Consider the following 13,238-nt stretch of genomic DNA (forward strand, 5'->3'; position numbering starts at 1 on the left):
TATAGCTGGGCACTGTCCCCAGGAAGCCAGAGAGCCGAACTCCCCACCCCAAACACACTGTATCTTGGATTTGTTTTTGTTTTTGTTTTAATGAACTACGGTTGGTTTTTTGTTTTTTAATGAACGCTAGTCGGCCGTTTGGTAGCTCTGTCTGAGGCAACAAATGTCCAGGACTGACGTGGCGTTGCTTCTCAATTTAGACCCAGTCGCTCCAGGATGGAAACGGTTGCAAAAATGAGAGAAGTTTTCTGTTATCTATGCAGAAGAGAGTGTGGTTAAATCCAGTATCATGGAACATAGGATCAAGCATTCCCATAACTTTTGAAAAGAGGAAGATGAAAATGACTCCATATGTACATTTCCGCTCTTCACTTTTGCAAAAGTAAAAACTGACTCAGGGAAGTTGTACTATCATGCTACTAGAAGATGTTTTTGGAAAGTTTGACCCAGTAAAGAAAAGGATCTAACACAATGTAAGTACTTATCATGGGAATATATTAAAATATAAGGCCATGGTGGTATTATAATGAAAATTCTTTTCAAACAAGAGGCTTTAAAAAAATAGAAACAATGATTGCTTGTATGTAGAAAATCGTATGTTTATTGATTTTCTACTTTATCATTTCAACGTCACAATTATCACACACCAAACGTATTAATTTGAAGATTTTCCAAATAAATAATAAAGCCATGTCCCTAGAGATACTAGTTTAAGACAGTTTTTCTAAAATCTATATTTGGAGTTTTTACAGTTTATTGTTTTGCCTCACAAATTCCTGTATCCATCAGAATAATTAAAAATTATGGCTGGAGGTAACACAATTAAAAGAATTAAGTTGACTGCTATTTCATCTCAATGGTGATGAAGCGTGATGGTTTTGATGGAAGAAATTTTCACATATTAAGATATAGGGAAGTCATTCTGGCTTATACAAGGTTTAACTTGAACTTTAGGATAACCAAAACAGCCTATTGGTGGCCTATTAAATATGCATTGAGGACTTCCCTGGCGGTCCAGTGGTTAAGACTCTGCGCTTCCACTGCAGGGGACGTGGGTTCAATCCCTGGTCTCGGAACTAAGATACTATATGCCACCTGGCACGGCCAAAAAAAAATGCATCGTGCATCTACTTTAACCATTAAAGAAAACATGCATTAAAAAAAAATGGAGTAACTGTGGTTCAGGCATTCCAAATGGAGCCAAGGTGGTCATCGTGGACATAGTTTCAGACACGTTCTTGTATTACTGAGAACTTAAATTTTCTGAACTGTATCAGACTCAAGGATGCCACCAGCCATTCTCAGAACAATATCTGCTAGCAGCTGCCAGCTGCAAACTTATAGTCTCAAGGTCTCCCCTTGTAACTATGCAACCGTTTCAGACCCCAACCAATCCTTACGTAACAAGCACCCGTACTTCCTGCCAGCTCCAATCCTAATTCTTGACAAATAATTTATGTAATTTTGGGCCTTTTGCCTTTATAAGCTGCCCCCATTTTGTAGTCCAGTGGAACACAATACAAGTGTTTCTTCAATCTGTGTCTCCCAGGCTATAGTCCTCAATTTGGCTTAAATAAAACTCTTTTTTTCTTCCTAATATATATGATATATTGGTTTATGGATTATTTCCCTCCACAATTTCGACTCCTTATGCCTTCCACCTTTAATTCTCAAAGCTATTAAGTGCCTAAATGCTGACACATTCTTTGAAATATAACTTTTTTTTTTCTTTGTGGGCCACTCGTCTTGCAAGATCTTAGTTCCCTGACCAGGGATTGAATGTGGGCCACGGCAGTGGAAGCGTGCAGTCCTAACCACTGGACCATCCGGGAACTCCCTATATACCATTCTTAACACAGCATGCTCTTCATAATTGATGTTTCATTATTTTTAAGAATTGTTATATTTCATGTATTCATGTATTTCACATTCGCAAAAGAAATCAACCATTTTCTTCACCCTACATTTTAGGCAAAAGGGTGCAATTCTTGTAACAACATGATTCTAGGGTTCTAGAATGAAAATATCTCCTTATGTGATAACAACTATTTGTCTCCTAACTTCACAAATCTTTTAACCTCTCTGTGCTTGGGGTTCCTTAATATTGAGGAATTAAACAATTAGTTAAACAATTTAAACAAATACTTAAATAATATTTAAAAGCTATTTTCAACTCCTAGCATCCCTTCCATCTCTCCACGCATCATGATGGGGCTGGCGCGTGGAAAACACCTGCTACACCCCTTTGCAGGTCCGCTCCCTCAATTGGTGGTGATGGGCCGCTTCCCCGACAGTCCGCTTGAGGGCGCTGTGGCTACAGCTAGTGCCCGGAGGCAAGGAGCGGACCGGGGGCGGGGATCGAGGGCCGAGGACGTCGACGCCGGCGTGGGCGCGAGCGCGAGCGCGGTGCACGCCGGGAGCTGTCACTAGGCCCTCCGGCTCCCGGCCTCCGTGTCGCTGCCGCGGTTGCCAGGAGAGCGGCGCCGGCAGGAAGCGGCCGAACCCCGGTAGGTAACAGCGTCCCCGCCCCCAACGCGGTCGCGAGGCCGGCCGCCGGCCCCGAGCGGCCTGCTTGGCCCGGCTCGTTCCCGAGCCGCCGGGACTCCCCGCGGGTCGGCTGATGGGTTGGGGGATGTTGCTGCCCCGGCCCCGCCTGAACTCGCGAAGCCGGCCGGCCGCCTTCTGGTTTCCGTGGAGGCGGGAGCTGCGCGGGGACCGGCGGGCCAGGGCCGGCCGGCGGCGCCGCGAGGAAGGCCGGGGCCGGCGGGGCCGGAGCGTCGGGTGACCGGGCCGAGCCTCCTGCGCAGGGGTCGCGCGGTGCGCGAGGTTGGGGTGGAAGTCGCACCTGTGCGATGAGAGCGCGCGGATGCACTTCTGTGTTGGCGGAATCGAGGCTTCGTGCGGCCTCTTGCATCTGGGGGGTTGGTTTGGGATTGAGGAGACACAAATGCCCGCCCTGGTTCATATTACATGCGGGGGGGTTGGAAAGGAGTGTAGAAGTTTATTAGAGGAAGTCAGATCAGTTATAAGGAAGTTGTTAACAATCATCACCTTTGATTCCCGAGACTTTTAAAGTTGCAACATAACAATAGTCGCTTGTTCGGTCTCCTCCATTCTCGGAGGGGGAAGGGGAGTGGCACACAACTACTTTTTTTTAAAGCTAAGTAATTTGTGTTTTGATTATTCTTACACTTTCTTAGAGTTCTGTGGAGTTTGAGAAATATAAAGATTGGGAAAATCTGATTTGGAGATTGCAGTTAAAGCAATCAAAACTTTTTTTGTGATTACAGAAAAGATAGGAAACTAAGTTTTTGCCTGAGAAATAAATCCCGAACTATAGAAAGACAAAATCCTTCAATTTCGATGTTGTTGGCTGTCTTGATGTAGACATAAGATCTCGTATTTTACTGTGGATAACATATGTTAGCTTTATGTTGTAAGTAACTCTCCACCTGATAAACAACAGTGATTTTGTTGAGCTGACAAGTTATAACGAGAGTAAATTAAAACCAGTTGTAGTACAAATGGTTTATTTTAAAGTGATTACTTTCAGCCACTCTGAACTAAATCATTACCCAGAATTACTAAACAGTAGATCTCCAGGTGACCCTGATTATCAGGAACCCGAGACTCAAAGAATTAAAAACATCTAAGTTAATACACAAACCTGGAAATGTAACACCATAACCAAAATATTAAATGTAAAGTAAATGTTAATTAAATGTTTGACTGTATGCAGTCAAAGGAGTCCTATTTAATAGTTAACCTAGTGTAAAGAACTCTTGCCTGGGAAGGAGAGATTTCATTCAAGTCCTTTGTTCTCCTGATGACCAGGTGTGATCTGTCTAGGCCTCAGATTTGTCATCTGTTTTAGGGAATTTCATAGGTTCACATTTTTCCAAACTGTTTCCCCTGAACACTGTTCTGAATCCATTAATACTCTTACTGCCCCCAAACAGTGTTCCATGGCAAATAATTTGGGAGCACATTGGTTTTCATCAGGCTTAGCTTCTGATTTACTTTTAACCGCAAGACTTCTCAAAACCTTTACTACTGTACTAATACGCACGTGCACTTCCAGGGTGTAAGCTTCCCGGGGAAGGTTATCCAAGCATTTCTTAGACTTACCTGGCCAGAGAGCACATTTTCTCATGGCCAACCTGTTAACGTCTCCTAGGGTATAATTACATAGAATCCGATTGGAAAATTACTGTAGTTGAGCTGAGTCCCCTTTCAGCTCTAAAATTCCCTACATTGTATGCTTCTATGGTGTTCAGCTTAAGCTTGGTGGCAACTCATTGGACCAAAGGGCTTATATGTGCTTTAGTAGGATATTGAGGATTCACATAGGTTTCTGTGAACCTTAATGCTCTAATTTATGGCGGAAGAGTATCATCTTTTTTCTGGGCTCTTGATGCTTTTCTATAACTGTAATTAATTCAAGTTTGGAATTTGATTTTATGGTCAAGTTATTGATTTTATTAAGAATGGCATTATAAAGTTCCAGAAGTAAAGACTTGTTGATGATTGCATTGTTTTTTTTACAGTGATTCCACTTTCTAGTCATGAATTCTTAACCTATGAAATGTGATAAAAGCCACTTGAAATGTACTTAATAACTAAATAATTTTAAGAGCTTAGATCATTGAAAAGAGTTAAAGGTTAGGGGCTTCCCTGGTGGCGCAGTGGTTGAGAGTCCGCCTGCCGATGTAGGGGACATAGGTTCGTGCCCCGGTCCGGGAGGATCCCACATGCCGTGGAGCGGCTGGGCCCGTGAGCCGTGGCCGCTGAGCCTGCGCGTCCGGAGCCTGTGCTCCGCAACGGGAGAGGCCACAGCGGTGAGAGGCCCTCTTATCACGCAAAAAAAAAAAAAAAGAGTTAAAGGTTAAAATGTAAATACTAAGGCAGTTATTTCTAAATTGCTTACAAACAAGGTCTGTGTTGAATACAATCTCAAATCATTTTGCTAGCAGCTCTATTTACAATAGCCCGGAGATGGAAACAACCTAAGCGCCCATCATCGGATGAATGGATAAAGAAGATGTGGCACATATATACAATGGAATATTACTCAGCCTTAAAAAGAAATGAAATTGAGCTATTTGTAATGAGATGGATAGACCTAGAGTCTGTCATACAGAGTGAAGTAAGTCAGAAAGAAAAAGACAAATACCGTATGCTAACGCATATATATGGAATTTAAGGGGAAAAAAAATGTCATGAAGAACCTAGGGGTAAGACAGGAATAAAGACGCAGACCTACTGGAGAACGGACTTGAGGATATGGGGAGGGGGAAGGGTGAGCTTTGACAGGGCGAGAGAGAGTCATGGACATATACACACTAACAAATGTAGTAAGGTAGATAGCTAGGGGGAAGCAGCCGCAAGGCACAGGGATATTAGCTCGGTGCTTTGTGACAGCCTGGAGGGGTGGGATAGGGAGAGTGGGAGGGAGGGAGACGCAAGAGGGAAGACATATGGGAACATATGTATATGTATAACTGATTCACTTTATTATAAAGCAGAAACTAACACACAATTGTAAAGCAATTATACCCCAATAAAGATGTTTAAAAAAAAAAAAAAAAAAAAGAATGGAAAAAAAAAAAAATCATTTTGCTAAATTCCCTCAGGTGTCAGTAGCACAACACAACCTGTGTGGCTACTTCTGTCTATTCTTTGTTACTTTGTTAGGGGTGAGTACTGTTAATGTGCTTCTTTGTTTGAGGGGGTGGGGAACAGTACATTTAATTATAATAGGTAAGCCTTAATTCAGGTAAGTTCTGTCCCTGAAATGAAACTATTAAGTATGGAGCTGCTATTTTTGTGTAATAGCTAACAACTTTTGAAAATTTATTATGTGAAAATAAGTACTTTTGATCCCCCTGTCTGAATTGGGATTTCCCTTCTCCTGATTGTGTTTACCTCCCCTTCCCAAACTATCCAAGCCTGAAACCTCAATGATTTTCTTTGCATAGGTCAAAGATACAGTATCACACTTATCAAGGAATAATTTACATGTAATAATGTGCACTCGTTTTATGTGTACATTATATACACACCCATGTAACCACCTCCACAGTCAGGATTTAGAACATGTCACACACCACTCAGGCCTGTATTGTTACGCTTTTGTTCTCTTTGAATGTTCTCCCTGTCTCTTGCATGTGTAAATCGTACCTGTTAAGTTCTAGCTTAAATGCCACCTTGTCTGTGAATCCTTTAATTACCTCATTTTGAAGTAATTACCTTCTTTTCTGACTTTCCTGTTTACATTTCTTTGAACATTTTTTCTGTCCTTCATGATGGCAAAACCAACGGCATGCTCATAATAGGCAGTTATATTTGTTGACCAAATAGAAAGTGTAGTATTTCTCAAACTTGACTAAGTCATTCTTATATCAGCTTCAGAATTTTGGCCATATCTGCATACTTCCTGTGTACTTACTTCATATTTAGCAATATAATTATTAACATAATTTTAAAGGAAACTTGAAGTAACCACCATAAATAAAAAGCAGGTATCTGAGATTTCCTGATGTAGTCAGAGGAATTGAAAGAAAATGAAGGGAGAAGAACTTCCTCGCTTGATTCAGTGTCACTTAGCCCTGTCCTTGGGCCCCATAAAATCTTCTCCCATCTGATTGGTGGTCAAAATTTGGGAGGTACTGGCTTAATCAGGGCCTGAGAATTCCTTAGAATTTTATCTGTGTAAGAACTGGGAAATAAAGCCTCAATTGCAAATTAAAAGGTGTACTGAGTTTCATCTTTGTATTGCATTTTTAAAGTTAAGTAGGATCATTATTGAATCGGTAAATGTCTGTTTTCTTCAAAAATGTTTTTAATATTAGTAATAACTTTTACAAATAAAACATCTTTTTGTTATTATGGTACATTAGCTTTAAGATAAACCTTTGACTGTAGAGAAATAAATCTAAATTTAAAACCAGTTAAAGCCTTTGATATGACAAAGTGATGACTGTTGATTCAAGAGTGATGAAATGTTAATAATATGTTTATCTGGCAAAGCTCCTATAAGAGTAGATGAGGTAGTAAACTTAAAAGAATCTGATAATCTCCTCTACTTCTTTTCTCTCATCAATTCTCAAGTTTGAGCTGTATATTTTTATTTCCATCTTGCAGAAGACATTTCCAGCCTTTTTTCTTCTGAGGTAATGAAAAATTCTCCTCTCTTAATGGAGTTTTATATGAGCAGGAAAGGAAATAAATTCCCTACTCTTGTTCTATAAAATATACTTTGTATCTCAACTTGCTGATGTTATTTACCGGTATATATCTATATTATGCACTTAGTGTTTAAATTGCCATTGTTTCATGTTTATGAACAAAGAATTTAGGTAAATAGACCATTTAGTTTGGTGCTATCATTTTCCAAAAACTACTTTACCTGAGTGGTAATACTAGGTAATCTAAAGTTCTGGGATGCAACCTAAATTTGGAAATAAGACAAGAGCCCTTTGGATGGATAGTTTTTATTTCATAAAAAAACCTTCACCCAAGCAAGTAGTTTCTTTCCTGTGTCTGTACTATAAAATAAAGCAGCAGTATAGAAGCAGTGCAAATAAATTCTTATCACTTAAAAGTGACAGCAGACTGTAATCCGAAAAACTATAAAAGCGTAGCAGGCTTAGTCCTTTGCATTATATATATAAATAGCCCTGCATTTCCAGTTGCTTTGCTTGTGCTGTTATTTTATGAAAAAATACAGTAGAGTATCAGCCACCCGAAACCCTTAGTATATGCGTTATTGTGATCAAATTTTCCAGATAGCTGGAATTTTTTATATTATATACCATAAATGCCATCCCATTCTGTAGTTATACTTTTTGCTTATCTTCAACATGATGAAGAGTCATCACTTGGCGCAGTGGCTTCTCATATACACTTACATGTCTTACAGTGTGTCTCAATTTTTTTTTGCATTTCTAATTATGTTTTTTAATTGAATATCGATGTACAATATTATATAAGTTACAGGTGTACAATATAGTGATTCACAATTTTAAGTTATACTCCATTTATAGTCATTATAAAATATTGGCTGTAGTCCCCGTGTTGTACAATATATCCTTGTATATTATTCCATACATAATAGTGTGTACCTCTTAATCCCCTACCCCTGTTGTCCCTCCCCCTTCCCTGTCCCCACTGGTAACCTCTAGTTTGTTCTCTGTATCTGTGAGTCTGCTTCTTTTTTGTCATATTCACTAGTTTGTTGTACTTTTTAGATTCCACATATAAGTGATATCATACAGTATTTGTCTTTCTCTGACTTATTTCACTTAGAATAATGCCCTCCAGGTCCATTCATGTTGCTGCAAATTGCAAAATTTCATTCTCTTTTTATGGCTGAGTAGTATTCCATTGTGTTCCATACATGTACCACATCTTCTTTAACCATTCATCTGTTGATGAACACTTAGGTTGCTTTCATATCTTGGCAATTGTAAATAATGCTGTTCTGAACATTGGGGTACATGTATCTTTTCCAGTTAGTGGGGGTTTTCCTCAGATATATACCCAGGAGTGGAATTGCTGGATCATATTTTTATGATATTGCTGGTTCTATTTTTAGTTTTTTGAGAAACCTCCATACTGTTTTCCACAGTGGCTGCACCAATTTACACTCCCACCAACAGTGTAAAAGGGTTCTCTTTTCTCCACATCCTCACCAATATTTGTTATTTGTGTTCTTTTTTTTTTTTTGGCTGCATTGGGTCTTCATTGCTGCATGTGGGCTTTCTCTAGTTTCGGTGAGTGTGGGCTACTCTTCGTTGCGGTGCGCTGTCTTCTCAAGGTTCTGGCTTGAGATTGTAGTAGCTTCTCTTGTTGCGGAGCACGGGCTCTAGGCACGTGGGCTTCAGTAGTTGTGGCTCATGGGCTCTAGAGTGCAGGCTCAGTAGTTGTGGCACACGGGCTTAGTTACTTCACGGCATGTGGGATCTTCCCGGACCAGTGTTCGAACCCGTGTCCCCTGCATTGGCAGGTGGATTCTTAACCACTGCGCCACCAGGGAAGCCCCTATTTGTGTTCTTTTTGATGATAGCCATTCTGACAGGTGTGAGGTGATATCTCATTGTGGTTTTGATTTGCATTTCCCTGCTGATTAGCAATGGTGAGCATCTTTTCATGTTCCTGTTGGCCATCTGCATTTCCTCTTTGGAAAAATGTGTATTTAGTTCTTCTGCCCATTTTTAACACAGGTTGTTGTTTTTTTTGATGTTGAGTTGTATGACCTGTTTATATACGTTGGATATTAGCCTCTTATCAGTCATAACGATTTGCAAATATTTTCTCCCATTCAGTAGATTGTCTTTTTGTTTTGTGGATGGTTCCCTTTGCTGTGCAAAAGCTTTTAAGTTTGATTAGGTCCCATTTGTTTATTTTTGCTTTTATTTCCTTTGCCTTAGAGACAGATCCAAAAAAAATATTGGTACGATTTATGTCAAAGAGTGTTCTGCCTATGTTTTCCTCTAGGAGTTTTATAGTGTCTGGCCTTACATTTAGGTCTTTAATCCATTTTGAGTTTATTTTGTATATGGTGTTAGAGAATGTTCTAATTTCATTCTTTTACATGTAGCGGTCCAGTTTTCCCAGCACCACTTATTGAAGAGACCATCTTTTCTCCAATGTACATTCTCGCCTCCTTTGTCATGTCACTGACCATAGGTGCGTAGTTTTATTTCTGGGCGCTCTGTTCCATTGATCTATTTGTCTGTTTTTCTACCATAGCATACTGTTTTGATGACTGTAGGTTTGTAGTATAGTCTGAAGTCAGGGAGTCTGATTCTTCCAGCACCGTTTTTCTTTCTCAAGATTGTTTTGGCTATTTGGGATCTTTTGTGTTTCCATAAAAATTTTTAAATTGTCCTAGTTCTATAAAAAAATGCCATTGGTATTTTGATAGGGATTGCGTTGAATCTGTAGACTACCTTGGGTAGTATGATCAATTTAACAACATTAACAATGTTGATGTTAAACAATTTTAAAGTTTCCTTGACAGAGGTTTTTCTCCTGAGGAAAAAAAGAAAATATGATACTTGCTTTAAAGTTAATGTCTGTCATTTTCAAAGAAGAATAAATATTTAAATGACTTCCATACTGTATACCACCAGTTTCATAGGTGTTACACCAGTTAATCAGGATTTCACCCTTGAGCCTGAATGAGGGGTTCCAGCAGAATTACTTATCTTTTTTTTTAATGGCAACTGGCATTTTATTGGAAGGCTGTCTTCAAAACTCTTTGCTCCAAGCCTACCTGATTCTATAATTTGAAGCTGCCAATTTTACGTGATCTGTTAACTACTTTTTAAATTATGGCTTTTAAGTTATAATACAGGTGTGGTTTAAAAAGGAATATATTATTTGAGAATAAACTTTTTAGTTCTCTTTTGCTACGTAACATTATCTCAAAATGTAGTGACCTGAAACAACAATATAAATCTCAGGAGGGATTGGGGAGCCGTTTGTCTTTGAGGTTCTGGCTTGAGATTTTGTGAGGTGGCAGTCATCTAAAGGTTTAATTAGGATTGGAGAACCCCCTTCCAAAGTGGCTCACTCACCTACTGGGAAGTTCTTTCTGTTTGTTGAAGGGAGGCCTCAGTTCCTCCCACAGGGGCCTCCCCACAGGGCTGCTTGAATGTCCTTTTGGCATAAAGGCTAGCTTGCCCCAGAATAAGAGATCCAAGAGACATCAGGGTGGAAACCACAGTGTCTTTTATGGCCTTGTTTTCACTTCTGCAGTATTCTATTTATTGTTCACATAGGCCAGCAGTAATTTCAGGAGGAGACTACACAAGAGCTTGAGGATCATCGGAGGCCATCTTGGAAGCTAGCTACCACATCTTGTAAAGCTAGTATGTGAACATGTCACATATGTGAACATAAGCAGTACATATTTACTCAAAATGCAGTTTATACACAGCTTATGCTTTTAGAAAGGATATTCAAAGATTAACTTACCATGCCACTTGAAGATTACTAAACAAAGCAAGTACTTTATCAACTAAATTCTTAGTCTCCATGGTTCTTTGGGAATGATGGGATGACTGGGTTCAGATGTAACACTGAAGATACAGGTTTTATTCATTTTGATTTTCTTCTTATGAGACGAAGGAGGGGGGAAAAATGCCACATATTACACAGCTGCTATTTGATTTTCTTTAGGGATACTATTCATTCATATACCTTTAAAAAATTAAACTTATTTAATACCATAAAGAGGGAATAAATCATGTGTTTTTAAAAGTATAAAAAAAGTATGCAGTGAAAAGGCTCCGTCTTCCTGGCCCCCATCCACCCAAGTTCCCACCTGGCCTCCAAGAAGTAATCAGCTTTACTATTGTCTTGTGTGTTCTTTCAGAGCTATATCATATGTATGCTGATTGTATGAATATATATTCTCCCCTTTTTATATTAATGGTAGCATTCTGTAAACAGTATTCTGCAGCTTGATTTTTTACCTCATATGTCTTAGGAACATTTTCTAAATCAATTAGACTTTATTCTTTTTACCATTGGAGTATATTCTATTGTCATTCAGTTTTTAATATTTATTGGTTATTTACTGTAGGTCAAGCACTGCTAGGAGCTGGGGATGTGAAAGCTAAAATGGTAGATAAAGACTGTGTCACAGGGATTAACACCACTGGGAGTCACAGTTCGATTACAGTGAAGCAAAGTAAGTTCTATGATAGGGGAAGTACAGTGTATAGTTGGAGTCCACAGAAAGATGTATGTATGTGAATGTTGGGGAGATGTAAAGGTCAGGGAAGACTTCCCAAAGAGGGTAATATCTGAGGCCTGAAGGATGAGTAGGTACTAGCCAGGTTAAGTTATGATTCAGTGTTTCAGGCAGAAGGAATTTTTTAAAAAGACTTTATAACATTACAAAGCTGTAGTAATCAAAACACTGTGGTACTGGCATAAAGACAGAATAGAATAGAAAGCCCTGAAATAAACCCTGGTGTATATATGGTCATATGATCTTTGAGAGAAAAGGAGTTGTTTAATTGGTATAGAGTTTCAGTTTTGCAAGGTGAAAAAGTTCTGGAGATTAATTGCACAATTTGAATATACTTAATAACACTGAACTGTACACTTAACAGTTGTCAATGTGGTAAATTTTATGCATTTTTACCACAATTGAAAAAATGACATTAAACTTTTCAAAATTGGCATATATGCATTTTCAAATACTATCCTGTAATGTAAGCCATGTTTCCAAATATTGACAAATGGTACTGTTTAAAGAATGAGCCAGGTCAGAGGGGTTGAATCAGAAGGTATTGTGCAGAGGCATAGCATTTCAAATATAGTTTGATAGAAAAACTTTAGGTGATGAAAAGGAGTACGGGGCCTATCCAGAGAAGAAATAGCATATGTAAAAGCACTGCGGTGGGGGCTTCCCTGGTGGCGCAGTGGTTGAGAGTCCGCCTGACGATGCAGGGGACACGGGTTTGTGCCCCGGTCCGGGAAGATCCCACATGTCGCAGAGCGGCTGGGCCCATGAGCCATGGCCGCTGAGCCTGCGCGTCTGGAGCCTGTGCTCCACAGTGGGAGAGGCCACAATAGTGAGAGGCCCGCGTACCGCGAAAAAAAAAAAAAAAAAAAAAGGCACTGAGGTGGAAGGGAGCAAGTCTTTGAACAGTTGACTAATGTTAAAGAAAAAATATTCAGTGACACTTCTTAAGATGGTAAGGCCAACCTTATTCAGTATCATCATCATAGGTGTAGGGACCACTGCAATGGGATTTTACAGTGGAAGAGAGAGATTGGCCTCAACTCTCAGCGTGGGCACGTGGGTCTTTATAGCCAAGGAGTAGTTGAGGGTCAGTGGATGGAAAACTACTCTTAAGAGGAAACATCAGGAGTAAGAGGGGATTCTGGTTAAAACCAACCTAACAGGATTCTTGCTGCAGACAGAGCAGGATAATCAGTAGTTGGAGGGTGAGGATCCTGATCAGATATTGAGGGTGGAGGATTCTGGTTAAACTGACATAGCAGTGTTCTTGAAAAAACTATATTTTATAAGAAAGTGCACAGATGGGCCCAGGAGAAGGTTCAGACCCTGGCCAAAGTTTGGTCAAGCAAAGAATCTTTGTCACTAGGTTTTGCTTAGCTAGAACAGAAATATGTATTAAGATTGAAATCTAGGGTCTAGTTTATGAAAAGACTTCAATCATGATTAAAAGCTTGCATGTATATACTTTCTAAGT

The 13,238-nt window shown here is 39.5% G+C and overlaps 1 protein-coding gene across 2 annotated transcripts in view; it reads left to right on the forward strand.

Annotated features, from left to right (window-relative positions):
• The first annotated feature begins 2,399 nt into the window (after nucleotides 1-2,399).
• The window catches only part of DOP1A (DOP1 leucine zipper like protein A), a 126,618-nt gene continuing 115,779 nt past the window's right edge, over nucleotides 2,400-13,238 (forward strand). Inside the window, exon 1 of one of the 2 annotated variants that reach the window (XM_022590297.3) lies at nucleotides 2,400-2,507. The gene's annotated coding sequence lies outside the window, so the exon portion shown is untranslated. Of the gene's footprint in view, nucleotides 2,508-2,536; nucleotides 9,691-13,238 lie in introns of those variants that run through there. The other variant, XM_089921782.1, reaches the window with a different exon arrangement.

The sequence above is a fragment of the Delphinapterus leucas genome, chromosome 12 (assembly GCF_059928025.1).
Source record: "Delphinapterus leucas isolate spDelLeu-1000000601 "Yukka" chromosome 12, BTC_Dleu_Yukka2, whole genome shotgun sequence".
Taxonomy (NCBI): Eukaryota; Metazoa; Chordata; class Mammalia; order Artiodactyla; family Monodontidae; genus Delphinapterus; species Delphinapterus leucas.